Below are 27171 nucleotides of genomic sequence, written 5' to 3'. Positions count from 1 at the left end.
TGGAAAAGACAGGAAATGACCCAAAATGGCCAATAAACTACAAGTTACTGCCTTAAACCACTCCTCTGAGGACAAACAGGCAGCTCAGTACTCCCTACTCCCACTAGTGAGTAAAGAAACTACCCCTTGACCAAACAAGGAAAATGGAGAAAACAGGAACCAAGACAAAGCCCAGGGATCAGCAAAATCTGATCACTGGAACAAACTATTAGGAAAGTATGGAAAACAAGAGTATTTTTTTGTTTTTTTTCAAGTTTTTTTTCAGATAGGCAGAAAATACAATAAATGCTGTGTTTTTGACTAATTGCTATCAAAAGCTAGTACACTTGAGTGTATTAGCCTGTTGTTTAACTTTTAAGCAAAACTTAAACAAGCAAGTGCAATAAACAATTCAAGCTATAAAAACAGTAAAAACAGGTAATAGCAGAATAAAACAGGCAGAAATAGCAATCGAAAGGCTTAAAAAGTCGAAAATGCAGAAAAAAATACTTAGAATCTGGAAAGTTTGTCTTTTCTGGTCTCTGCTGCTCAAGGAACTCTGCTGGACACCACGAGGAGCTGTGCTGAGTTCTCTATAGCCAGAAAAGCCCGCCAAAGCGTGCTTTATAGCAGGGGGCTGGAAAAGACAGGAAATGACCCAAAATGGCCAATAAACTACAAGTTACTGCCTTAAACCACTCCTCTGAGGACAAGCAGGCAGATCAGTACTCCCTACTCCCACTAGTGAGTAAAGAAACTACCCCTTGACCAAACAAGGAAAATGGAGAAAACAGGAACCAAGACAAAGCCCAGGGATCAGCAAAATCTGATCACTGGAACAAACTATTAGAAAAGTATGGAAAACAAGAGTAATTTTTTTGGTTTTTTTTTCAAGTTTTTTTCAAATAGGCAGAAAATACAATAAATGCTGTGTTTTTCGACTAAATGCTATCAAAAGCTAGTACACTTGAGTGTATTAGCCTGTTGTTTAACTTTTAAGCAAAACTTAAACAAGCAAGTGCAATAACCAATTCAAGCTATTAAAAACAGTAAAAACAGGTAATAGCAGAATAAAACAGGCAGAAATAGCAATCGAAAGGCTTAAAAAGTCGAAAATGCAGAAAAAATACTTAGAATCTGGAAAGTTTGTCTTTTCTGGTCTCTGCTGCTCTAGGAACTCTGCTGGACACCACGAGGAGCTGTGCTGAGTTCTCTATAGCCAGAAAAGCCCGCCAAAGCGTGCTTTATAGCAGGGGCTGGAAAAGACAGGAAATGACCCAAAATGGCCAATAAACTACAAGTTACTGCCTTAAACCACTCCTCTGAGGACAAACAGGCAGCTCAGTACTCCCTACTCCCACTAGTGAGTAAAGAAACTACCCCTTGACCAAACAAGGAAAATGGAGAAAACAGGAAGCAAGACAAAGCCCAGGGATCAGCAAAATCTGATCACTGGAACAAACTATTAGAAAAGTATGGAAAACAAGAGTATTTTTTTTTTTTTTCAACTTTCTTTTTCAGATAGGCAGAAAATACAATAAATGCTGTGTTTTTCGACTAAATGCTATCAAAAGCTAGTACACTTGAGTGTATTAGCCTGTTGTTTAACTTTTAAGCAAAACTTAAACAAGCAAGTGCAATAAACAATTCAAGCTATTAAAAACAGTAAAACAGGTAATAGCAGAATAAAACAGGCAGAAATAGCAATCGAAAGGCTTAAAAAGTCGAAAATGCAGAAAAAAATACTTAGAATCTGGAAAGTTTGTCTTTTCTGGTCTCTGCTGCTCTAGGAACTCTGCTGGACACCACGAGGAGTTGTGCTGAGTTCTCTATAGCCAGAAAAGCCCGCCAAAGCGTGCTTTATAGCAGGGGGCTGGAAAAGACAGGAACTTACCCAAAATGGCCAATAAACTACAAGTTACTGCCTTAAACCACTCCTCTGAGGACAAACAGGCAGCTCAGTACTCCCTACTCCCACTAGTGAGTAAAGAAACTACCCCTTGACCAAACAAGGAAAATGGAGAAAACAGGAACCAAGACAAAGCCCAGGGATCAGCAAAATCTGATCACTGGAACAAACTATTAGAAAAGTATGGAAAACAAGAGTATTTTTTTTGTTTTTTTTCAAGTTTTTTCAGATAGGCAGAAAATACAATAAATGCTGTGTTTTTCGACTTAATGCTATCAAAAGCTAGTACACTTGAGTGTATTAGCCTGTTGTTTAACTTTTAAGCACAACTTAAACAAGCAAGTGCAATAAACAATTCAAGCTATTAAAAACAGTAAAAACAGGTAATAGCAGAATAAAACAGGCAGAAATAGCAATCAAAAGGCTTAAAAAGTTGAAAATGCAGAAAAAAATACTTAGAATCTGGAAAGTTTGTCTTTTCTGGTCTTTTACTGTGGGAAGTCAGCTGAGGTCTATTTATGCTAATGGAAAGTTTAGTTGTAATGTGTCAGGGTACTGTATTTAGCCCAGTGTACTAGCTGTCAACATTCTACATAGGGAAGACCACAAATGTTCTGAAATATAGAGGTTATTGACATGATTATGATATTAGGGAAAAAGACATGAACAATGCTTTCTGCAAACATTTTAATCAGTGTAAACATTTTAAAATGTTTGTTTTTTGTTTTGGAAAGGGTACCATTTTTTTGAGAGTGGGGGTGATTGGGAATCAAACATAGAAATTCTGTAACTGATACCAGGAGGGCGAGTAGTATTCAGTAGAACCTGCCAGTACAGTTCATGTTTGTCCAAGTTTATTAGTTAATAAAAAAATAAAAAAATTGACTTTCTAATTATATTTATTTTTATTAGTTCCATTTTGGATTGTATTTTATGAATGGAATGTAAAACTAAAGTCTTAGGATTATTATTTGTATTGTGATACATTTTGGATAGTTTATTTCATGGCTTTGAATGAGATATTTTCAATATATCTCTCAGCCAGAAAAAAGTGCCTAAATGCTTCAAGACCACCAACATTATCCCCCTGCCAAGAAACCATCTCCAGCATCATTAAATGATTATCGGCCAATTGCACTTACCTCAGTAGTGATGAAGTGTTTCGAAAAAATTGTCAAGGATCACATAACATCCTGCCTACCTGCTACATTTGATTCTTTTCAATTTGCATACAGGCCAAATCGTTTTACTGTCGATGCCATAGCCTTAGCACTTCATCACACCTTGGACCACCTGGAAAATAAGGACTGTTATGTTCGCATGCTATTTATAGACTTCAGCTCTACCTTCTGTACAGTAATTCCACAACAACTGCTGTCTAAGCTGAGTAATCGAGGCGTAGAATCAAAATATGCAACTGGATCCTCGACTTCCTGACAAAGGCCACAAATAGTTTGAGCTGTAAAACATCACTCAAACAGCATCACCCTAAACACTGGGGTCCCACAAGGTTGTGTACTCAGTCCACTTCTTTTCACAATTCTAACACATGACTGCACAGCTAAGCATCATTCAAACAGAATCATTAAATTTGCAGATGACACCACAGTAATCGGCCTTATCAAGAAGGAAGATGAGGGAGCCTCCAGGGAGGAGGTGACCCAACTCATTCATTGGTGCACTGACAACAACTTAGCACTAAATATTGGGAAAACCAAGGAAATCATCATCGATTTTAGGAAGGTAAATAAGCCACACACCCCTATTGTCATCAATGGTGCCACAGTGGAGAGAGTTAAAAGCACCAAATTCCTAGGGATACATATCTTCCAAGACCTTAGTTGGGCCACAAACACTTCCTACCTTATAAAGAGAGTCCAACAATGTCTTCACTTCCTTGAGACTTCAAAGAGCTAACCTCCCCCCACAGGTCCTACTTACCTTCTACAGAGCCACAGTTGAGAGTGAACTGACAAACATCATTGTCTGGAATGGAAATTGTTCTCAAGCCGATTGGAAGGCATTGGATAAGATCATTAAACAAGCCACAAAATTCATTGGCTCCAACCTTCAAGTCCCTACAGAACATATATTCAAACAGATGCTATGACAGAGTCCGAAAACTACTGAGGGATATACATCATCCGGCCTATGGACTGTTCAAACTCCTGCCAACAAGGAAGCACTACAGAAGCATTAGATGCAGGACATCCAGATTCCATAGCAGCTTCTTCCCATGTGCTACCAGACTGCTGAACAACAAACCCATAGCCTAACCTGCTAAATGGGTAAACAAACATTATTTATGTGCAATATATCATTGTTATCTACAAAGCTCACTTTACACTTTGTGTTTATTTTTAGTATCTTATTTTTGATTTCTATTTCAGTATTTTTAAATTATTCTGTAAACTATAATTCTTATGGTACGAGCACGAGTATGGAAATTACGTGCAGTGACACTCTTTTTCCTCTGTGTTGATCTGTATGACAATAAAGTTTACTTTGACTTTGAAATGTTAATTATGCACTAGATGGCAGTGCTGAGTTGATTTAAAACATTGGTGAAGGGAGAATGTAGTTCGTCTGAAGTTGTCTACATGTATTTAAGTGGACAAAAGCACTTATTAACTTAATAAAATAGTCATGACTACTGCTTTTGGGCATCTGCGGTTATTTGTTTTTGGATTTGTTTTTTTCTGTAGTTCGGATTTTGGGTTGTTTTGAATTTCTTTAATTTATAAGGTGTATTGCTTGCATTATCTGCTTTGCAGAATGTATTATTTTAAAAATGTCTGCATCTTCATTCACTGAGTCATACATAACTTTCTGGGTACAATGACATGGTGGGATAAAACCCTGCCTATGGTCAAGATGATAAGGCAATGTAGAAATTGACTCATGTACACAGACAACCCTCTCCTCCTACCACCCAACACTACAACCTGTGAGAGATGCACTTATCTACCCAAACTGGAGGTAAAGCTCTCTCCAACCAAGACTGAACTTGACAGTCATGAGGAGAAGATAAACATTTGCATCACACCACACTCATTACATAGTCTCACTAAATCTACACCACCAAAATCCACACATAGTAATGAAGACTCTCAGTGGTAATCTGTCTAAGCAACAGAGACTTCCAAAGCAGAAACCCAAGCAACCTCCATCCCCCAACACAACCCAAATTACACATAGCCCACAGACTCAGTGTTCCACTCAACCACAGCCAATAAGGCAAAACAACGTACCAAACACACTAGTCATAGGTGACTCTATAGTCAGGCACACTGATGTCCCAATCACCAGGCTAAACAAGGAGAAAGTTACTGTCAGCTGCCTGTCAGGTGCCAGGATCCATCACATAACCCACACACTCAGGTCACTCCACAACAAGTACAAATATGACTGTCATTGTCCATGTTGGTGTGAATGACCTGAGACGTATCTCCCTGGACTACATGAAAAGAGACATGGAAGAGCTCTCCGATCTTGTAGTCCAGGCAGGTATGACCCTAGTCCTGAGTAGCATCCTGCCATAACCCCAAATGATACAGCAGTACAATGACAAAATGATTGACTTCAACAATTGGCTAAGCTTCTGGTGTCGTTCTAAGGGGATCCAGTATCTGTCTGCTTGGGATGATATGGTCGACAGACCACGATGCTTTGCCACAGATGGCTTGCACCTGTCGCCCCTGGGAATCCGGATACTGGCTAAGGCTCTTGCTGCTCCTATAGTGCCTTTTTTAGGCAAGGTTCAAATAACAAATTCACCACTGTAACAGGAACAGGCAAGCAAAAACTGAGGGTAATGCTACTCAATGCTAGAAGTCTAAATCTCAAAATTCTCACAGAAGGCAGTCCTTAAAATGGAGAACATCGATATCTGTGCAGTGACAGAGACCTGGTTCAAGTCTCCAGAAAGCACCCCTGCACTACCAGGCTATAACTCATACCACACTTTTCGGCCATGGAACCTGGACCGAAACACCAAAGGCAGAGTTGTGTCCATATTCATTAAGGATATCCACACCTCCAGGCTAGTTGCTCAGCATAATGCATCCGAGGTTATCCAAGTGCAACTAACTCTGGGCAAAACTGCAATCCAAAATTGTAGCTTGCTACAGATCCCCCGCCATGCCCCAGGATTCCCACTCCTCTTTTCTTGATGTACTGGAAAATATTAGGGTTCAACCAAACATCCTAATAATGGGCGACTTCAACTACCCCACCATTAACTGGGAAAACTACTCGTGTACCAACTCCTTAGCTCAACGTTTTCTGGAATTCATAAACCCCAATGCCCTGGATCAACTTATCCACACCCCCACCAGGGGCAACAATATCCTACACCTAGTCATTACCAACATGAATGACCGGTGTTCCACACCTGAAGTCAACTCCTCGTTGGTCCGATCTGACCATAAGCTAATGACCCTTGATATCCATATCGCACCCCCCATTAAGGAAACCATGGCAAAAAATTTCTCCAAAAGCCAACTTCATGCTTCTTAAGATAGAAGTGGTGAACTTCATGACACCCATGCAGATGGACAATACAGTTATGACTGTTGAATCCTACACAAATGTACTCTATAAGCACTTACACAAGTGCATGGATCGTGCTATCCCAAACAGAACCAAGATGCTATCCTCCAAAAAAAGGAAGCCAATCTGGTGGTCCCCTGTTATAAATAAACTGTACAACAGAAGGAAGAAACCATTGCAAAAGAGAGCAAAATCCCATGAGTGGAGGAGCTCCCTGGTCAGCCTCAGTAAGAAGCTGAGATCCCTTTTAAGATCCTGCAAAGCTAGCTACAAAAACAAAATTGCCACTAATTCCAAGGACTACCAGAAAGCATTCTATAGCTATGTCAAGAATCTTGATGGCAACACCCAGATCTGCTCTGAGTTACAGCACAAAGGCACGAAAATTACAGAACCAACTGATATTGCCAACATCCTGGCAGATAAGTTCAGTGCTAACTTTACCCCAGCACCCCCTAAAGCACCCATATCTATGCAGGAAGAATGCAGAGTTCCATTAATCACAACTATGCAGGTAAAAGCTGCACTCTCTAAAGCCAAAAACACAGCATACATGGGACTGGACAACATCCCAGGCTGCATTTTACACGAACTTCAGAACAAACTGGCTCCCCACTTAAGCACCATGTTCAATAATAGCCTCGCATCAGGCTTTGTGCCCACTGAATGGCGCACAGCAAAAGTTATCTCACTCCACAAAGGGGGAGCCACCACTGATCTCGGGAAATATCGACCTATTAACCTGACGAGCCTGGTCTGCAAGGCCATGGAACGTATCATTGTGGAACTCATAAACAAAGACATTGGTAACCTCCAAACTCTGGATCCCACCCAGTTCAGGTTTGTGAAGGGCAGATTATGCCTCCTGAACCTGATCGACTTCTTTGAGGCAGTCATGAAAGCCATAGATGAGGGTAAGGTGGTTCACACAGCCTATCTTGACCTCGCCAAGGCTTTCGACATCATCCCCCATTCTGGAATTATAGCTAAACTCACTAAACTAGGTATAAATCCCTACATCACAAGATGGGTTGCCAACTGGCTCACTAACAGAACCCACACTGTAAAAGTTGCAGACTCCAAATCTGACCTCAAAGCAGTGACAAGTGGAGTAGCACAGGGTTCCGTCCTGGGACCTCTCCTGTTTGGAATCTACTTCTCTGAAGTACAGGCTAACACAGAAGGCCTCTGGCAAATGAAGTTTGCAGATGACTACAAACTAGGAGCCATAGTCAAGTGCCCAAATGATGTGGACATCCTACAGAAGGGACTCGCTGAGACAGATGCCTGGTGTCAGAGCCATGGCCTCAAGCTCAATGCCAAAAAGTGCAGTGTCATCCCCTTTGGTAAAAACTCTGTACCCATTAACTACCACGTAGGCAGCAATGTACTTAACACCGGATGCGTGATAAGAGACCTTGGGACCCAGGTGGACAGTAGTCTCTCCTTTGATAGTCACATCGCCACAGTAGTCAGGAAGTCCTTCTACGTGGCACACCTCATCATAAAAGGGTTCTCAATCCAGGAAAAAGAGGTAATTGTTCCCCTCTACTCGACACTCATTAGACCCTTTTGGAATGTACCTCAAAAGACATCTGCAGCAGCTGGAAAGGCCACAGAAGTACCTCACAAAGAGGATTACTGGCGTCAAACAAATGCCCTACACTGACCGCCTCAAAAAACTCCAGCTTTACTCCATAGCATATAGCCTACTCTGAGGTGATCTCTGCTTAACATATAAAGCTATGTCAAACCCAGAGCTGTTGGACATGCTACACCTAAAGAAATCCCAATCCCTCCGAGCTACAAGCTCTAGGGACCTAAACCTTGTCACCACAATAAACAGGACATGCTGGAGGGATAGATTCCTGTCCCAGACACTTCACATAGTCTGGAACAAGCTACCCATCTCTGTCAAGCAAAGTTCTTCATTAGCACTCTTCAAGTAAAATCTTGATGAGTGGATGGGAAATAGGAAATACACCCCGGGGATCACTTCCATGTCTCTGCTCGACAGTGGCACAGGAAAATAACTTTCTTGGGTGGCGTAAGCCAGGGAACCTTGTTGGCTAGGTTTACGTAGGCCCTTGGGCTGATAGCCTAGTACCTACCTATGAACCTATGATTGGAGACTAACAATCATCTTGAGAACCTGCTGTTGTTAGATATGAGCAGGAGAAATGATGTGGCATTGTTTGCCTGCACTCTTCTTCTAGTCGGGATTATGTAGGGATGCATTTGGTGCTATTGCATGATCCCAATGAGGAAACTACAACTATAAGAGAATGTATGCTTTGGTAAGTGGGTGGGCAGAAGGATGTGTCATTTAATGTGGGGTACTTATCTTGTAGGTCCATTGCAAGCCTTCCTAGGTAAAATCATCCAACATGTCTGTTAAGAGGTAGGGCTTAAAGGAAAAACACTGCAAAATGTAGTATTGTTGGACCCTCACCCAGCCCTGGCCCACTCATGGTGTATGGGGACTCATTCCCCTTGGAGCCTTCACATTCCAGTCCCACATGTAGGGCCCTCCCAGAAGGTAAACTGCACCACTAAGGAGCCATCATGTGTAGGGCTCAATAATGGATGGAAAAGATACAAAATTAGTAATGGAAGAGCCTGTAGTCATTGGCAGTGCACACCAGATGTGTGCGCCACACGCACAATCCATGAAATGCAAAGTGTGATTTTCACAAGAACTCTGATCAGTACAAATTATACTACAATATTTCTGTCACTGTTAAAGTGACATCCCGACCCGATGTGTAAAAAACGGGGAAAAAGTTATTGTGGATGGATAGATAGATTTTTAAATTAAATGTAAGTCTGATTAAGAGAAACTTGTAAACACACAAAAACAATAAAAACTCAAAAACCACAGCAGGAAGTCAGACAACTGGAAAAAATGACACCAATGACCAGAATTAAAGTTTTAGTGAGTGCTTTTGTCCCGGTAAATTGGACTTCATCAGAATAAAACATAAACAAAACATACATACATGCATATATATATATATATATATATGTATATATCAGTGAATAAAAATGCATATGAAAAATGTGTATAAAAATATAAATGTAAACATTCAAATTCTTAATTAAATCATTAAGGCCAGGAAACTCAGTTGCATTAGTTTTAATCTGCCATTTACTTTTTTTGTATTCCAGAAAACTGTCAATAGGACCCCCCGGTACCCCAGGTCCACATGATCAATAGCAAAAAAAAAAAAAAAAAATAGTATAAACTAATGTGTTTAAATAGGGCATTCCTTTCATTTTTATTTTTAATATCATAAATGTGCTGATAAATCCTTTGTTTTAAGGCCCACTTGGTTAACAAGTTTTTCCTAATTTGCATAACAAATTACCCAGTCTGGTAGAAGCAGCTAGTATTTAATGGATGGTATTAGTTTCTGTTTTATTCTGATGAAGTCCAATTTACCAGGATGAAAGCACTTAATAAAAGTTTAATTCTCGCTGTTGGAGCCATTTTTTCCAGTTGTCTGATTTCTTGCTGTTGTTTTTACTGAGTTTTAATTGTTTTGTATGCTTCCAAGTTTGTCTTTTGACATGGATGGAGGAGGAGGGCAGACTGGTGTACAACACTCCGGCATAGAGGATATTATGCACTCTATAACCGCATTGTCTACAGTTGTTGAGGACCTGGCACAGAAGGTTGCATGGCTCTTAAACAGAGCAAAACTGTTTTGGTAAATAGAGGTATGGTCAACATTTCACAGGCCACAGATACTTCTTTTATAACCCCTGCTCAAAGAATAGATTCCACGGAGGTAATTGTAGCCAATAACACTGGCTCTTTAAATTATAATGTTTCAAGTACAGGATCACTCAGTCATGACACTCTCAATAGACTGGAAGAGGCTATGATGTTGTTTTCAGTAGTGGAAAGGCTTAAGAACAAAGTCTCTTGAAGGACTGATATACCAGGTGTTTCCTGTGCAATATGAGAGTTTGGATCAGCAAATTAAGAACTTCCCTGACCTGGTATTGAAGTACAAAAAAGTCCAGTTAGAAAACGGATACTTGAACAACTGTCTTAGGCATGAACACATTCCTAAGGACCTGCGCCTGTGGAAATATCCAACAGGTTTGATCAAAAACTCTTCACTGCACCGTGAACTTGTAAACTTTTTTTAATAAACAAGGATGTGAGTTATTAAGGCTTTTGATTGTTGGCAATTAAAATAAGCTGGCATCATTGAAAGTTGACATTAATAGACTTGACAATAGTATTAAATCTGATTTAATTTTTGTGCACAAGTAGAATGATTACAAGGCTGCTGTGAACTTTGTTGATAGAACCATGGCTGAAATTAAGGCCAAAAAATTGCTTAGGGATAAGAACAACTATGAAATAGAGGTAAGGCTTACCCTGACCCCCCCCCCCCCCCCAGACAGCAAGAGAATAGTCAGCATGTGGTTTTTGATAGTGACCAAGATATTGTGGAGGATAAACGGACATTCAATAATGATGGTGCTGAACACCCTTTAGAAGCCCCCAACACTCTGAAGAGATCAGAGCGGTGGGACACTAGTTACCACCAGTTATGTCCAGCAATATTATCAGCCCCCTCAGAGAGGGACAGTGGTGAGGAGGGGGAGAGGTTGATCAACATTTTTTCACAGGAGGGAAAGAGAATGAGTGGTATCATGGAGTCTGATGAACTTTGCGTTGTTGTATATAATTTCCTGAAGGACTTCAAGATTTTTAATTTGAGTCAGACACCAGTCAATGCTGAATGAGCTGATTTATTAGAAAAAGTCTTTAACTTTGTCCCACTAGGAAGGCTAATATGGTCACGCAGCATTGTACAGTTAAAATTGCTTACTAGAAAACTAAACCTGGGTCTGTATTTTAAGGGTAACAACAGTGCTGAATTTATGCAAGTGGGCCTAGTTTAAAAAGATCTAGCACCTTCAACCCTCCTGTTCACCCCATGGTTCAGTTATATGACAAACTATGTGAGGTTGATATTAGGGCACTATTAAGGAGAAACACTCATGGAAATGTTGAATTTGTCACTGGATGAATCTGAGTTGTTACACAATATCCTGATAAACAAAGCAATTAGGGTGATGAAACCTGATAAGGGTGGTGGCCTGGTTGCCATGGACTCCAATGATTACATCAACAGGATGTTTTCAATACTGTACAGTTACATGCATGAATATTTTTCTAGTAATGAGCTTAATATAGCTTATCTTAATATTGAATTGACCCTAGATGAATTGCTTAATGGGCAGATCACTTTGAAGGAACATGGGTTTTTACAGGTACCCCACCCTCAGATCCCAAATATATTCGGAATCCCTAAGATCCATAAAAGTATTTCCAACCTCCTGTTATGCCCAATCGTAGACACCAAGGCTTCTAAGACTTTTTGCATTGCTAAATACATTGACCACAAAATTAAACATATTTTGGACCATCATTTATACCTATTTAGAGATTACCAGGATTTCTTATCAAAGATTTCCAATGATTACTATCATGAAAATTTGCTAATTGTCACTATTGATGTTTGTGATCTTTTTCTGGTCATTCCCCATAGACAATGTGTTGAATGGTTTTATGACTACCTGTGTTCTAATACACAAATGTACCACACTACAATACTTATGGTGAGAACATGTATGGAAATAGTCTTGGAGAACAGTTTTCTGATCTTTTGAAAATCAGATTTTTAGACAGGGGCAAGGTGTAGCCATGGGGGGCTGTTGTGCCCCAGCCTTTGCCAACATTGTACTAGCACAATGGGGGGACATATTTGCTTTGGGATCCCAATATAAAAATTATTGGGCCTTATATGGCAGATACCTTGATGACATAGCACTTTTTTTGGAAAGGTGGGGAAGAAATACTTGGTGAATTTTTTGATTATTTGAATAAAACTACTACTTTTTTTAAATTTACCATGACTATTGACAAAGACAAGGTGAACTACCTGGATGTGGCCATTAGCAAGGACTATTTAAATAGATCTTTTTCTTCTTCATTATATAGGAAACCTACATACTCCAGTTCACTATTACATTAAAGTAGCTGGCACCCTCTCCACCAAAAGAGGGCATTAGTGAAAGGAACATACGTTAGACTTGCTAGGATGATATCAGACCACTACTGTTTTGAAAATGAATGCTTGGGGTTAATACATATACTTATTAGGAGAGGGTAACCCTGAACAATTTGTGGTCAGTATCGTGGAGGAGGTAAAGAGAGACAATATGGTACTTTTAAAATTCTTCTAGGTACCAATGTTGGTCTCCACCAGATGGGGACTGCTGTGGAGCAAGTTGGGTTCCATCGGGCACTCATATTGCCCTATAATTTACAATTCTCTGATATCAGGAGTATTATTTTGAAACATTAGAGCATTTTCAGCTTGGACCAGGAAGTATGCACATTGCTGGTGTCAAACCCAAAGTTGTTGTTGTTGTATCTTTCGGCTTTTCCCGGTTAGGGGTCGCCACAGCGGAACTCCGGTCCGCTAATGATTGGCAGTAGATTTTTACGTACCAACTTGCCAGGTCTAATGCACAACCGTCAACGAAGCTATGCCCATTCATGCATGTCTCCACACAGGAGACGCTTTAGCTGAGAATCGAACAGGACAACATCTTACTGTGAGGTGACAACGCTAACAAAGTAGTGTACAGAAAAGACGTTTGTAAAAAAGAACTTCTGGAGAGACCTTTCACAAAGGTAGAAAAAGGAGTGATGTTTAAATGTGGTAGATGGTTGCAATGTAAATTTTTTTTAGAACAAGACTATGTGTCTATTAAGAATTTGGGCATTATTAGACCCACCAAGAAATATTACTGCTACCAAAAAGGGGTGATTTATATTGCTGTCAATCATGTGACGGCTTTTACAAAGGGAAAACCATGAGGGCCTTAAAACAAAGGATTTGTCAGCACATTTACGACTTTAAGAATAAAAATGAAAGGAACTCCCTATTTAAACACATTAGTTTACACCCTCAACATTTTTTAAAATTTTTTGTTATTGACCATGTGGACCTGGGGTACCGGGGGGGGGTGTCATTTTCATGATTTTCTCGAATACAAAGAAAGTAAATGGCAGATTAAAACTAATGCAACTGAGTTTCCTGGCCTGAATGACCAGATTTCATTAAGTACATTACTTGGACTTAAATCTGCCTATTTTATATAGGCATAGATAGGATGTATAGAGATTTATTTAAGAATTTTAATGTTTACATTTATTGTTAATGTGCAATTTGGTATACCAAGTTTTTCTAATTTGCAAAAGAAGTTAACCAATCTAGTAGAAGCAGCTACCATTTAATGCCTGGTCTTCGTTTCCGTTTTATTCCGGGACAAAAGCACTCAATAAAACTTTAATTCTGGCCGTTGGAGTCGTCTTTTTTTTTTAGTTGCCCAACTTCCTGTTGTGGTTTTTATTAGGTCTGATTAAGAAATTGTTTTCCTTTCCAATACTTACTTTTTTCAAATTTCTTTTATTAGACAATAACTGATATTCTTCTACGGCCCTAATGAATGATTATTATAATTCTCATATAATTGCAGTTTCTAGTTTTTTCTCTTGCTGATTTGTCCCCTGTATTTGCAGCCTATTTGGCGTGTTTTTCCTGTTGCACTTTCACTTAGAATTACTTTTTACTCATTTATGCATTTTGGCACTTCAAAAAAAGTTGGAATAGCTTAAGGAGCTTTAAAATTCTGAGAGGAATCTCATGCGTCATTGCTGAGGCACAGAATTTAGAGATTGCAAGCTCACACTGATGTCATAATTCAAACATTTAGTTCCGACACACTTGTTGCAAGTAATAACACTTGCAAAAGATCTTTTGCAGAATACTAATTAAAGACTCTAGAATTAGATTGCTTTCCTGTGCATTTTAACATTGTCAGAAAGTATCACTGTGCTAATAATTATGTAACACTTCAGTGGACACAGTGCCTGATTATAATTTAAACAGCATTTGAACATTGCCAGAAAAAAATGGATCAGCAAAATAATAATTATGCAAAGGTTGAGTGATAACACACAGGCTTTCTATAAATTTAACTGCATTCTAACTTCGATAAAAAGAAGAATGCATCTAAAATGGATGAATAATCATGATACCTCACCATTGCTATAAATTAAGACCCGACAAATCACTAGTATGAAAATGTGTAAACAATGATTATGCAGAGTTAAAGTGATCACTCTTACTGCAAATCAGAGCAACATCTAAATATCATCAGGGAAAAAACACATTGTTTAGATATTAAGCATATGTATGTTTCTAAAACGTGTTCAATCTTAAAAGTAAAGCTATTGTCACGTTATAAGAAATTCTTTCAAGATACTAAAATATTGCAAATCATTCATCCAATAAATGCAAATTGATCTTGTTCAGATATATAAATATGACAAACTGGAGATTTTTTTTTCTAGAGGGGCATTTGCATATTTACAGATTTACAGTTACTGGTGGATTTGTTATAATGCTCTTTGCATATGCAGCAACATTTTCTTTGGTATCAGATTGTATTTAGAAAGGTACTGGGTTTCTGTACAACATGGCAGTCATAATCAATTGCTTTTCATTCACACAGATTGAGACATTTAAATTCCTCGGCAATCTCATAAGCATCATTTGGCGTCTTGGTATTATTTTGTCAAAGTCACTGGAAATAATTAGCAAAACTAATGTTTGTGGTTGCTCTGGAGGTTGAAAGGCTGTAGCAATAAATATCTTGTGAACAATTCACTAACCCACTTTTTAGACTATTCACCTTTAGGACCATGACTTGTTTTCTGTAGACTCTTATTTAACTTGGAAATATCTGTGAAAGTATATACATTCATGAAAAACATTTTTGACATAAAATATTCACTGAGTGTATTTACTATTGGCGCACACGTAATACTCTGGCCATCAGAAAATACAAGTAGCTTCCAGTTCTTTGACCATAGCATGAAACTAATTACATTTATTTCTTTACTTTGTCAAGATGTGATGCAATTCAAAAGCATGCAAATCTCTGCCTCTTTTATTTTTGTCTATTTTGTCCTTATGGATGAAAATCTGAAAAATGAGTTTATTTAGATAAAATATGTTGTCTTTATCGTAAAAATGGCTTACTTTAAAGTCTGCAGCATCTCCTCAACTTTTTAGCATAGCTTCTGGTCCAAATGACACCTTAAGCAAAAAAAATAGACCTTTGGACTGACATGTCGTGATGTACCCAATGGCACCAACATGCACACTTCTAAAATATTAATAACAGACACAGATAGTCAAAGTTATGGTGCAGCTTTAAATTTCACACAAAATGGCAACATACTAATAAGAGTGCACTGACCATCATGACAACTATTTTCAGCTTGCTGAAAGACTCTCAATGCATTGAGTATCAAAGAGTCAAAGGTAGAAGAATTATTTACAACATATTTGCTTATATGGAGCTTTCATGGATATTCACATATACACATACATTCATTCACTTAAACCTGCATACAGTGATATTTATTATCATGCATACATGTTACTGAGATTTTGTTTATTTTTTTGGTTGGTCTTATTTTACCTTGCTGAATAGATAAATGAAGGCATCCTAATAACATACAAGGTGTTTATGTTTATGCCGAGGGAGAAAAACTCTATTATAGAAAATAATATACTGTATTAGAGAGCTTAGCACATATTATATGAGTGTGATTATTAACTACTGATGAAAAAAGATTATATCATCAGTATTAATGGAAATAGAACACTTTGTAAATCCTCTCTTATGTTAGGGAGCATAGTCTGTAGGTGTGTTAATAACATTTTTAACTTGCTGAAATAAGTGATGGCTGTCTTAGTAAAGCAAATTTTGGCCAGATTCCAAAAGACTTGCTCCTGTATAAGGTCTGTCTATAAAAGAAGGCTTACAGTGGAATAAGTCACTTACACCATGAGCATTATCTTTCACACTCAGGGCAGGGTTACATCGGAGTAAGTCACTTGCAGCAAGAGAAAGTCTTTTGGAAGCAGGTCCTTTTGTATATTGTGCTCCTTTAATCACACATGATATACTGAAAACTACAAGCAGAATAATTTGTTATACCATAACTACTAGGCCACAGCATCTAACAGAGTAACTACTAGGCCACAGCCTCTAACAGAGTTTTGTTACAGTCTAGAGGGACAATACAGTTACCAGACTATACATAAAACTAATTGTTTGCATGTTAGTGCATATCACTTTCTGATCTGAATATAAGAGATGCAACAGCCCAGTTGAAAATGTAGTCTGTACTGCCTCTACAACTACTGCCCTTTTCTCTTCTCAGTTAAAATATTTTAAAAATGCTTTTAAAGAAAATTAGAAAATTGAAACATTTGGATATGAGGCAATGCCAGTGGAAATATACCAAGTTTTTAATGGACCAGTTTCAATAACATCTACATTAAGTGTACATGACCTGTATTAAAGAACATAACTACCATGTTTTGCACTTTGTAGTCACTCAGAGAGATTGCACTAAGCATACAAGTATCTATACTTTGTGATAACCTTTATTAATCCCTATCAGTATTTAAACCTGCAAGAAAATCAGTAGGAAAACTAAAATTAGGAAGGAGGTGTGAGTTATGTTTGTGTAGCCTGTTCACTCAGAACTGTGTACACTTAGTGCAGGTGTTAATGAATTCCAGGGCTTGTCTTTAGACAGCTTATAAAACATTTTCAGTGTGGCTTACAGCTCTGTAGACCTCATCTTTTTAAGGATGAATAGTTGAAGTTCAAGGCAACATTTGTGCCACAGGGATATGCACATTAAATCAAACTCCATGATGAGGAATACTTGATTCAATGACATTGTGCATCTGTCAGCTCTAAACAATGGATCAAACAGTATTGTGCTATCTACTCTAAATGTATACTTGGTGCTGTGATTAGGATGACACATGGGATGTAAGACTAATAGAGAGCATAACCAGGTTGTACAGTGCATATTACATAATGTTAGGGAACACACACACAAGTAATCACAAGGGACTGAATTTATGTTTAGTCAGCATACAGCATAAGGCACAGTAAAGCTGGCAAAGCTGTTCTCCAGGGCATTAAGGCAGCACTCATGAGAAACAAAGCACTTATAAACAGCATATGGTAGGCAACACATCAAGACACACATTAAAACAGCGGTGGGGATTGTGTACTAGTTATAGCACAGAGTACAGAAGCATAACATTATTTGCAGTAAGAAAAATGCATGGATAGCTCACAGCAGGACATTCTTATTGGACTAGAGAGACCACAGCAGCACTGTGTCCGTATTTTACAGTGCCATATTACATATTCAGGAGGGCTGGTGATTAATAGAGATTAGGAGTAAACAACAGCAGCACTGTGAATCATAGACATGAATAGTGTGATAAATCCTGAAACACTGCAGTGTACGTGTGTGTGTGTGTGTGTGTGTGTGTGTGTGTGTGTGTGTGTGTGTGTGTGTTAGACACTGGCACATGTGGAGTGAAATCAGTTGTAATTAGGCTAAAGAACAGGTGGTATTTAGTATAATTCTGAAATTTACTGAACTATACTGTAATCCTTTCTCACTCCTTCAGTCTAGAGTCATTAGCATCTCATTTCAAATTTCTGCTCCATGACCATCAAAGAATGGAAAGCTGCCACTTTTGGGGAATTAATTTAGCTATACTCATAATAGCACATCTCAGCCATACATGACCATGTATCAAGGTAGTGCATGCAGCTGCTATGCTTCAACTGCAGTCGTACAAGTATATGCATGCCATAGTACCTACATTATGCAATATTGTGTATGTATTGCAGTGTTCTTGTACACACTAGTGTAGAAAGTCTCTTACAGCAGCACTATCACTATACCATTGCAAGATGGCATCACTATTTACCAGGAAAGTCATTCTGTGCAGAAAGCTCTTTTTTATAGCACTGGCCTGGGTAGAAAAGCTCCATAGAAAACTGAACAATAAAATATAAATGCAAAATAATGAAAAAAAAAACAATTAGTGCATTGAAAATGTAATAACTGTAATATGATATGGAAGTGTAAAATGTTTACATGCACAGCAATGTTGGTTACTGGCTTCTAGTTTAGAGAAGTCATGTTACAATAAGAATACTAAAATAAGTTTCTATATGGTTTTGTTTTTCCCTTGTATTAAGAAAGGAAGGATGATGATGAAAGGAGATTTAAGAGAGAATTTAAGGTTGGGATTAAAGAATGACAAGTATAGTGTAAAAAACAGAAGTGTGCCATACATGTGTAGGAGCTGGGCAGAAAAAGGAAAAGGTGTAGAGAAGTGAAACAGAAATTTAAACTGAAGAGAAAAGGAGGTCTTAAAGCAAATGGGTAGCAGAAAGACAGGAGAGGAGATAAGCAAGTAATGTGTGAGAAAATGACAGAGTAAGAAGAAAATGTAGAAAGTAAAACTGAGATGGCATTAATGCACACTATAGCTGCACCTGAACTGTAGTAGTGTTAGTAAAACAATGGATCACACTTGCATCTGAGCAGCATTATGTACTGTCTAATTGTTATACAACATACAATACTGTGCAGTTCTCTCTGACATAGGAATCAAACTTTCCCTGCATTTACAAGTTACTGGCACTGTGCCAAGTCAATCATGTGTCTGAATCTTACCCCCAGATTAAACAGAAGCTCTAAATATGCCAACAAAAGTGACTCACATTATACCCCTCTTGCCATCGGATGACAATACAACAACTTAATATGTACAGTTATGAAGAAGCAAGGCATAGCCATTGGGAAGGGCAGTATTACAGTAACCATTACATGTAGTGAAAGAGTTAAGTTGCAGCCATCTTTAAAAAGTGAAATTCATGTGATAAGAGGATTGCTTTAGAACTTACAATATTTAGGCTGAGTAGTGGAGCCACTGGCATAGCATTCATAAGTAACACTAACTGTTCATGTGTTGGCTATTGGAGGACTTTTTTTATCATCATCATGTTTAAAGCGATGTCTAACAGTGGATTTCATTATTTGATTTGATTTGATTCATTTTATAGAAATGGTGATAAAACTGTTGACTCAATCTCCAAATTATCCAGAAGGAGTGGAGATCACCTAATTAGGTCAAGAGCTCCAATTCCTTATCTACAATTAAGATCTTGCTTCAGTGTCTCACAGCAATAAAAGGATCTCCAAAAGAATAAACAGCAATTCTGAAAGACATTTCAGGAATTTGCAAAAGCCAATCTGTCTAACTTTGTCTCTGTTAACAAGCACTTCTGTAAAATGAACTACCTGCTGATTGTACTTGATTACTGCAAATTATCCAAGTAAGCTTGTTTTCCTCCAAAGGTCATAATCAGTGCCATATATCCATTCTTTCTTTCTAAATATATTCAAATGACTCAAATCTTAACAGACTCCCCATACTTAACTTTTGATGAAATGTTAATACAATAGTCAGATTAATAATACCAGCAGAACCCAATTTTGCAAGTGACTTTATACATAGCAGACTTTATTAGCTCCTTTATAAAGTTCCTAATTCTTGTAGAGGCATTCCCTAGGATTCCCAAAAGCTTACTGAAATTTGGATGCCTTAACTGGAAGGGTTTTTGCATCATGGTTAGCCTTTCCAGTTCTTCCCAGCTGTTTTCTAATAGCACTACCCCTATTTTTCTGAGTTGCTTTTACCATGACCCTGAAATGGAGATCTCACTCTACCTTGCCAAGATTGGCCAGTAAGAGTGGCTGGGGAGAATAATTTTGAATCTTACCCAATATGTTTTTCTGCTGAATGACTGTGCTTCCTGTGGCTCAGTTTGTAGTCAATCTCATATAAAAAAGTGAATCTGTCTGTATTAGTCATAAGAAAGCTACACTCTAATGCAGAAACATTTATACTACTGAAAATTTAAACAATGCTACATGTTGCTTCTTCAATTTTGTTTATAGGCCAGACTAGTATAGAGTTTAAAACATTTATTTAGTTCAAACTAGGAAGAAGTTTAGAAACAGGTTGCAGGATCATACAAGACATGTTAAACAAAACAGACATAACCATAGCTTTTCATTTTATAGAAAACAGAAGAAAACAACATTAAATTAATTCAAGATGCTCTTATTGAACTTGTTTGTCAGTCAGGAAACGGGTTTGTGATAATAAGGACGATTAGCATATAATGAAACATTAGTTATATTAAAGTTTTCACACTGAAGTGTAACTGCTTGAATAATAAATATAACTGGAAACATCTAATTCAGTCAATTAGTTTGGGTCCTTTATTTGATTATTATTTTTAAATGTATGTGTTAACTGATTGCCTTTTGCATTTCTGTGTTTAGGGGTCATTGAAACTTTCATTTTACTCCACTGAAAGGGTTTGCTAAGCCACAATAGTACCTTTTTTGTTAAGCGTTATTCTTCCCCATTTCCATTTTCACTTCTCATTTTCTCCCCTTTGCTTGGTGGTCTTTCAGTTTTGACCCTCACCCATGCAATCTTTTTCTTCATGTATTCCTCGGCTTCTCTACCACAAATCTTTTTGTACTCCCTTCTCTCTTCTTTCCAATTTCTATCACTGGTACTGACAAGATGTTCATTTCAAAATTATACTGCTCAGTTATTCAGACGATAGGAGAGATTAACAAACCAGCATTTCAATATACATCAGACATACATAGTTTAGTGAATAAAAAGCCAAATAAGTGTTTCAGGGTCTTACATACAAAGAATGCACAGGTAGATTGAACAACAGGTTAGATCTGCAATATATGCAGTCTCTGCTTGGCACCCTAGGATGGCTACAGATGGGCTTTCCATTAAACAATAATTCGCTATGCAACTTGACCGAGTGGGACTTCTCCAAAGTTAGTTGGTGACACTGTGTGAATAGCATTTTATGATGGAGTCGTTTACTGTGTAATAAGGAAAATATTTTTATGTTGCAACCGTAATAAACAATAATTTAATTGTTGATATATGCAGAACTACCTAATGCTTTTATTGTTATGTATCACCATATTTTTATAGATATCGCTAAAATTACTTGTCATTCAAACTATATCATTAATCAAAAAATAAAAAAACGGATGAACCCGGAAAAGCGTAAAGACAAAACAAATATACCAAGAACACTGTGGGATTTCCATAGTCAGCATAAACTGCTCACCACAAAAAAAAAATCTCAGACACTTTAATGTAAAAAATAAAACTTAAAATCGTGGTTTAGTGCTTACGTCATAAAACAGACATCATCAGAACCATAGGCAATGTAAATTTCACAATTAAATAGACCTTGAAGTGAACCCCACCTCCCTAATCCACCAATGAAAAACAAAATTAAATTATACAATTAAATTGCACATAAAAACACTGTTTAGCTCATAGAGAATCAAAAATATTGAACTATGTCGGTTGTTTATGTAGAACCACACATATTTTATATACATGTAAATGCACATCTAAAAAAATGACTTGCAAACATCTGATGATGATAGCTGCTAAAGTAAATTTAGTGTGCTCAAGAACATGTTTCTTAACAGAGGTTTTCCTGTTATATCCTGTTAACCTTTTAGATAGTATTGCCGATCCAGTATTATCTGAAAGACACACAAAATATAGTCCAATTGTAAAATATGGTCTTTTCAAAGGAGAAGACCAGGTTAAAAAGGATACCATCAGTTTGCACAACAATATGGTGTTACACTATACCTTGGATGTTAAGGGTATAGAAAATATCATCACCAAAAATTGGTCTTTATTTAATTGTGATGAAAACACCAGGTCTATAGGCACACTAAGACCCAGTTTCACTTACAAGAAAAAATATAACATCAAAAACCTTTTAGAAAGAACATCACAAATCAGTATAAGCATCTGGCCAGTTACATCGATGTGTGGCAGATGTAACCAGTGTAAACACACTGAAGGCAACTAAAATGGTTGCTTATACAACAAGATCAACAGATGGGTGGGTGGCAGTAAATATAAATTGTTTAACAGAGAGTTGTATACCTTGATTTTTGCATGACCTGTCAAGCTTTTTATGTGGGCAAGACAGTTAATGGATGGAATCGTAGAATATACTAACACCAATATAGTATTTAGAAATTTTACAGTAAGAGTGCCTTGGCATGACACTCTATGACATGTGCAAACTTCAATTATTTCAAGTTTTTTATTTTAGAACAGGTGCCCATCAAACCCTTTAGTGGCGATTGGAAAAATGCTTTATTACATCGGGAAATGATATGGCAACCCAGGCTGGATGCTGCTAACCCCCTAGGGTTAAATGAATTTATTTCCATCTCCAGTGAGCTTAGGAAAAGACAGATGATGGTCTAACAGAGTTTACGAGTCATTTTTTAGATGTACATTTTATTTTATTTAGTTTGTTTATATATATATATATATATATATATATATATATATATATATATATATATATATATATATATATATCCACTTCATAATTTCGAAATACTGAAATCCCGAATTTCAGTATTTCGAAATTATATACCTGAATCACATAATCATGAAAACACAGAAGTGCAAAATTCAAAATCCTGAAGCTTGAAAATGTTGAATTTTGTGCTTCTGGTGGTGCGGTGTGTTAATGGATGGGTGGAAGTTTAGGTAAGTATGTATGTGTATGTCTGTTGGTTAGGGGCTTTAGTGTGTGTCAGTGTGTGTTGTAACTGTGATGTGTGTGTGTGTGTGTGAGGGACTGTGAAATGTGTGGGTGAGAGTTTCCTTTGTGTGTCTGTTTGTGCGATCTCAGAGTTAGTATATTTAAGTAGGGGGGTGTGGGGGGCACAGCTTGCCCCCCTGCTTATCTGCAGTGTAGGATTATCTGTTTGATTGTGGGAAGTTGTGTGTGTATGTGTATGCTGTATGTGTATGGTATGTTCGGGATTTAAAATTTTGTGGTTATGGGGTTTTGAGATTTAGTGTTTTTGGCTTTGCAAGTTCGAAATACTGAAATTCGGGATTTCAGTATTTTGGGATTACAAAGTGGATATATATATATATATATATATATATATATATATATATATATATATAATATGTGTGGTTCTACATAAACAACACAGTTCAATATTTTTGATGGCCTATGAGCTAAACAGTGTTTTTATGTGCAATTTAGTTTTGTTTTTCATTGGTGGATTAGGGAGGTGGGATTCACGTCTAGGTCTATTTAATTGTGAAATTAACATTGCCTGTGGCTCTGATGATGTCCATTTTATGACAAAAGCACTAAACCATGATTTTAAGTTTTATTTTTTACATTAAAGTGTTTTTGACAATTTATTTGTGGTGAGCAGTTTATCCTGAGTACCGAATTGCAAGAATGTTCTTGGTATTTAATATTATTAAAACATATGTCCACTATGAATCTGCTGGTCTTCCAAATTAAATGGATTATCGCTCAAGGTATGTAACCTCTGATATGACAATAAATAAAAGTTGATTCTTTTCTCAAGCAATACTAGTCAAATTAAAATAATATTATTTTTAAAAGTCTAGTGTCTTTTTATTGTAACATAGTCCAGCTTTATATACTCTTAAAGAACACTTGCATATGTCATCTCCATGCTCCTTTTGATGGTGACAACTGCATTCTTTCTTCAAGATTTTAAATAAATCATTCAGTGAAATAATTTACTTGAAGTTGTAGTGGTATCACTTTTATATGCCTAACACCTTCAGTATATTGTGAAATTTTAAAATGCATGATAAATGGAGTATAATTGCTTAACATACCTGAGATTCTTAAACTGGAACACAAGTTGTTTATGGCTGGAATAACTGTTGATGGTGAAATGGATGTCGCCAACAAATTAATTTCATGGCCCATTACCAACAGAGATGATCTATGGTCACTTGTAATTCTTAAATGCCTTAGTTCTTGATGGGTCTCATGCCCGACCTGTAGTGCCCTTGTGAGTGAGGCTATTTCCTTTCATGCTGATCTTTACATGTCTTTGCATAAGCTGACCAAGTAACTCATTTTGGCAGTTTTTATATTTTGTAAGCACAGTTTCCTATCAGGTTTCCCTGTGCAATTTTTTTAATAGTTTTGGTCCCCAGTGCTTTTCAGCCCATCATCTCCTTGTAATCTATATATCCCATTTCCTCCCTGCTGAGTAAAAACTTTACCTAGCACATTCACTCCACTGGGGAGAGAGAGGCTATAATATGGCCATTCATCACACATTTTTTTCTTATACACTACCCCCCCTCTTTACATACTTGTAGTATACAAGCGGAGTTGAGCAATAGGCTCATTAAGTAAATTGTTGAGACCACAATGTGCAAGTCAACCAGATCTCAGCCCCCCTTTCAAAAATGCAGCTGCATTACCCTAGTACCCACTGGTAGCTCAACAATGGAGGTGTGGCTGGCAAGTGCTCCCCAGCCCTACCCCCCAAAGGTAGGCAAGCAGACACTAGCCATCTACCACCACCCCCCTGTTTTGGTGCTGCAACGCCTGAAATGTTAATCAGCATCTGGTTATCTGGGATATAGTTAAATACAAATATATTGGGGTGGGTTCCCTCGTCAACTTGACATATGACTTTTTGATAATATTATTTCACTGTTTGTAAGACTGGAGCTAGACTGCAGTTTTCTCTCTTATATTCCAAGTACGTTAAATTAATGAAAAATTATGTTTTCCTGCTACCAATTGTGTGACCACCAAGTTTGTCTCCACTGATCATTTTTTTTTTACTTCCTGCTTCTCTGCATCAAGATGCCTGGCATATGATATGAGAGAAATCATCTTGCAAAGAGTCATGAGATTTTGCCTTTAGCTCAAAACACCTCCTCTTTTTTGGGTGAAAGGTCTATGCTATTGTACTGTTCCACATGTAATAAAAACAGGAGTCAGAGGATGAAAAATAATGTCCAGAAACTCTTGAGGTGAGACCACGGTACGAACTGTCAACACTTTATTGCTATAAAAACCAATAAATCATGTAAGCACTTTTACATTCAAACTAGAACGCTTCTTCAGACATATTTAAAAACAGCAGAGCCATCAATTTAAATAATTTACATTCAGTCTCTTTATCCATAATCAACCAATCATGTTCCTGCATTAATTAACAAACTTAAAGGTGTACTTTTCACAAAGGTTTTACTATTCTTAAAAAACACACAAACATTTCTCCTTCTAATCATGAATTAATGCATAGAAGCATCTCATTAAAAACACACAAACATTTCTCCTTCTAATCATCCATGTTTTTGTCTGATTTTAAGAATAGTAAAACCTTTGTGAATAGTACACCTTTAAGTTTAATTAATGCAGGAACATGATTGGTTGATGATGGGTAAAGAGACTGAATGTAAAATATTTAAATTTATGGCTCTGCTCTTTTTAAATATATCAGAAGAAGAATTCTAGTTTGAACGTGAAAGCACTTACATGATTTATTGTTTTTTAGAACAATAAAGTGCTGTCAGTTCATACTGTGGTGTCACTTCAAGAGTTGCTTGTTTTTGGACATTATTTTTCATTGAGGTGCTTCATCCTCTGACTCCTGTGGTTTTTATTTCGTTACTTTGGACAGTCTGAGGAACATGGCAAATGGAACTGAAGTGGAGTTGAAATACAATCCTCACCGCTTGAGTCAAGGCAATAGAACTGATGGAGTCAAAATGTCTGCTCTATGCTGAGAGCAATCCACTACTGGCTTTTAACAGGAATTAACTTGAGAACAATAGTGAAGATAAAACTATAAGTGACCATTTGTAGAATGCATTGAAATTAATGAGGGAACTTGAAAGCAAACTGACAAAACTTAGAACATTCAATGGCAACGCAAGCATATGGAGGCTTGCTTGTGCTTTAAAGTGGTGCCAAGAGGGCTGTGTATTCTTAACATGCTCACCTATGGCACCGCTTTTGCAGATTTATTAGTAAAATGGCAAAGATTAAATCTAGAGGCAAGCTTCAGCTATATGAAGCTGCTCATTGAACATTTTATGAAGATGGAAATGGAACTTGCTGCAGAAGCTACAGGCATACAAGTTATAGCAGCTTTATCTCTAGATAAATATAATATTTTCTTGAGTGATCTTAACACCAGCATCTCACTGTTAGAACACAAATTACTCCAGCGAAACAATAAAAGCTGGAGCATGATTGCCAAGAGTTTCATAAAGAACAAGTATTTTCTTGGCCCAAAGAACCAGTTAGAGAGAACAAATGAGACCCAGCCACTTCCTCTATCCAATTGGATACTATGAAGGTGGGGAATAGAAGTGTTGAAGTCAGATCAATCAACGTAACGGAAGGTCATTCGACTCTAATGGCTGACAACACTAGAAGGAGAGATAGACAGAAGTTACAACCACATTAACAATGGAATCTTCATTTTTTGCACACTTCCACTACCCATTAAGGGAGTTTCAGAAACCACAGAGGCATTAAAGTCGGGGGAGGAAAAGGTGGAAGTCGTCCGAAGACAAAATGGAGCCTACACCATATCCATAGAAAGTTTGGCATCTAGTGTGTCAAATCTGATTATAAATATCTCTAAGTATGTTCTGAAAGAAACTGAAAAGTCATTGTTAAATAGGGGTTTATCGTTTATACCATCTAGGAGTATGGACATAGTAGATCTTGTGCTGGACATTAAATTGTTTTGTAGAAATGCTGTCTTGAAACTGATTTAAGGTAAAAACAATAATGTAAATGTATGTGAATTTAAGAAG

This window comes from Protopterus annectens, chromosome 13.part0 (genome assembly GCF_019279795.1).
Source record: "Protopterus annectens isolate FY-2018-M chromosome 13.part0, PAN1.0, whole genome shotgun sequence".
NCBI lineage: Eukaryota > Metazoa > Chordata > Ceratodontiformes > Protopteridae > Protopterus > Protopterus annectens.
This window is presented reverse-complemented; position numbering follows the sequence as displayed.